At 37.7% G+C, this 3232-nt stretch overlaps 1 protein-coding gene across 1 annotated transcript in view; it reads left to right on the top strand.

Moving 5' to 3' along the window:
* Nucleotides 1-297: 297 nt before the first annotated feature.
* Nucleotides 298-3232, top strand: part of LOC107037804 (zinc finger protein 608) — a 112382-nt gene continuing 109447 nt past the window's right edge. The window contains exon 1 of the mRNA XM_029126086.1: nt 298-782. The gene's annotated coding sequence lies outside the window, so the exon portion shown is untranslated. The remainder of the gene's footprint in view (nt 783-3232) is intronic.

Genomic DNA, 3232 nt, shown 5'->3' with positions numbered 1-3232 from the left:
CACAAAGAGTGAGATGGTCTGTGGGCTTTGCTCGTTGGATTGGATGAGGACGCATTGAGTGTTGTTCCGAGTCGTGAGAGCTGCTTTTACCTCCAGGACTCGTACCTCAAACCGAGCCACTGACACTCGTGCATCGCCACACGTACATCACACGCGCGACTGTATTCGTTTGGCAAAATTATTGAATAGGCGAACGTGTAATCGCACCCGACTAATGCATGTCGTGCGCATTTTGACATAATCTCTTACCGTTTTTCTCTCTCTCTTTTTTTTTCAATTCCTTTTCGTTCGCACTCCTGTTCAGGTGAACGTGCATTTGTGTTTAACCATGCGCCGGGTGTAAAGGATAAGTGTGCGCGCACAGAGAGCGATAGGAGAGAAGAGTGCGCGGTGGACGCGCCCGCTGTCGGTGAAAAAAGGGTGTGCGTGTAATAATCGAGAGGTAAAAAATAAAATGTGGGTGTAGTGGTGTGCTTGAGCCCTCGATAAATATCAATCAATTGGATTTTAATCTTCACGTACACTTGATGTGAGTGCATTTGTGTTAAACCGTTGGGGAGTACAGGGGGCTGCAGGACTAAATGTGAATGAAGTCATTGGGATATTTCTCGGAGGTGATTTTACCTTTTTTTTATTCTTACGTTGTGGAAAGTAAATAACCGTGGCGGAGAGAAACGGCATTGGGGAGGAACGAGAAAAGGAGAAAAAGGAGCAGGTGTCTCGGTGCCGGCGTTCGTCCGACTGTCCGTCGTCGGGAGGTCTGAACACGATTGAATACAATGGTAGGTGCATTCATGTTTACGATGATTTGTCTTTCGATGGCGGTTTTAGGGGGGCTGGGAAATTGGCTGGATTATGGCGACGATTTTCAGGGGTTTTGGAGCATTGATAAGGGACTTTTAATGATGACTTGAGGAGTAATCGTAACTTCTCGGCATTGTCAATGATTTAAATGTTTAGTTAGCATGAATTGTTCTTTAATTCCTTTTTGGCAGATTCGGCAGATACAGTAACAATCACAAAGATAGGGCATTCCTCCGCTATTATTTACAATTGAAGTATTTAAATCATTTGTCAGTGGGGAAAGTATTTTTAATGTCGTTTTTGAGGGGTTTGGGAAATTGACTGGGTGATGGCGACGATTTTCTGGGGTTTTGGAGCATCGGCGGGGGATTTTTATTGACGACTTGAGGAGTAATCGTAACTTCTCGGCATTGTTAATGATTTAAATGTTTAGTTAGCATGAATTGTTCTTTAATTCCTTTTTGGCAGATTTGGGCGATTCCAGTATTGCTCCGATTTTTAGTTATTTCGGAGCATTTGTGAATCGTTTTTAATATCATATACAGTAACAATCACAAAGATAGGGAATTCCTCCATGATTGTTCACAATTGAAATGTTTAAATCATTTGTCAGTGGGGAAAGTATTTTTAATGTCGTTTTTGAGGGGTTTGGGAAATTGACTGGGTGATGGCGACGATTTTCTGGGGTTTTGGAGCATCGGCGGGGGATTTTTATTGACGACTTGAGGAGTCATTGGAACTTCTCGGCATTGTTAATGATTTAAATGTTTAGTTAGCATGAATTGTTCTTTAATTCCTTTTTGGCAGATTTGGGCGATTCCAGTGATTGCTCCGATTTTTAGTTATTTCGGAGCATTTGTGAATCGTTTTTAAGATCATATACAGTAACAATCATAAAGATAGGGAATTCCTCCATGATTGTTCACAATTGAAATGTTTAAATCATTTGTCAGTGGGGAAAGTATTTTTAATGTCGTTTTCGAGGGATTTGGGAAATTGATTGGGTGATGGCGACGATTTTCAGACATTTCGGAGCATTGACAAACCATTTTTATTGTCACCTTGCGTAATAATCATAACTTCTCTGCATTACTCTTAACGATTTAAATCTTTAAATGTTTGTTTAGATTAATTAATAGTTAGCATAAATTGTTTTTTAATGCTGTTTTCTCTGATTCGAGTAATTTGAGTCATTGCTCCGATTTTTAGTCATTTCGCTGCATTTACAAATTGTTTTTACGATCAATGACAGTAACAATCATAAAGATAGGGCGTTCCCCTCTACTGTTCACGATTCAAATGTTTAAATCATTGGATAGTGGCGGTGGTATCTAAATAAAGTTGTTTACACAGGCAAATGAAGAAAACTGAGAGAAAACATCAGCTGTGCCGAAAAAGTATAGGTTCCATGTGAGAAAATTTTGTGGAATGGAACAGATTTACCCGAGGGAAATTAACCAACTTGATAGATGGAAATTTGATATCTTTCACAAAAATTAAACTTTTGTCGTAATCATCAGAAATATTCCTAGAAGAATTCGAACTGTTGGCAGGAAAAAATATATCTCTTGTACGACAATCATTTAATCTGAGAGAGCTCCACAGATTTATACCATAACAAGAATACATTGACGAGGAAGGAAAATTTTGTCCCAAAAAAATTGTCCCCTCGAAATTATTTAGTTTTCCCAATAAGACAGTTTTCAGCAAGAAAATTGTAGTTTCCTCTCGAAATTATCGTTTGTTCCATGCAAATTATAAGTGTTTATTGGACAAAGCAATACACTACTCAATAACATTCACTAGATAAAACCGTAGCCTCATATAGTTCTCTGTAGAACGAATGTATTTACCCGAAAGGCATAAATGTCTCACGAGAACAATTACTACTCGGAAAATTATCACGTTCTGGTGGAAACTTTTTTGTTTGTCCACAAGTAAATTGATTCAGTACGACGAAAGATCTCTTCAAGGCAACATATACTTTTTCAGCAGAACTAATTTTTTCTCTCAGCGTAATGTCTCAGAATTTTTTAATTTTTCCTTCGTTTCGTTAATTTATCTTCGCAAAAGACGAAAAAAATAGATTAAATCATTTGAATTGTTGTCAACTTGAGGAAAACATGTCCTTGAATTTTTCAGCAGAACTAATTCAGTAGTGAAGTGGTCAATCGGTTCAAGTCGACTTAGCTCCCAGTTGATTTTTTGTTAAATAACTCGAAATTTAAAAAAGATAGCGAAATTTTTGTAAAATCTTTTTCGATAGTATTCCCTTTTCTTTACAAAAAAGATTTTTAGGAAAATTTTGTCAACTCCTTTAGAATTTGAGATATTTATCGAGAACTGGCGCTAGAATGAAATTGACTTAAACCGTTTGACCACTTCACTACTGAATTTTTTCTCTCAGTGAACCCCCCATTATACATAT

Source organism: Diachasma alloeum, unplaced genomic scaffold, assembly GCF_001412515.2.
Source record: "Diachasma alloeum isolate Michigan unplaced genomic scaffold, Dall2.0 Dall_scaffold_00271, whole genome shotgun sequence".
NCBI lineage: Eukaryota > Metazoa > Arthropoda > Insecta > Hymenoptera > Braconidae > Diachasma > Diachasma alloeum.
The sequence above is the reverse complement of the archived record's forward strand: the minus strand, read 5'-3'. Positions and strand labels throughout refer to the sequence as shown.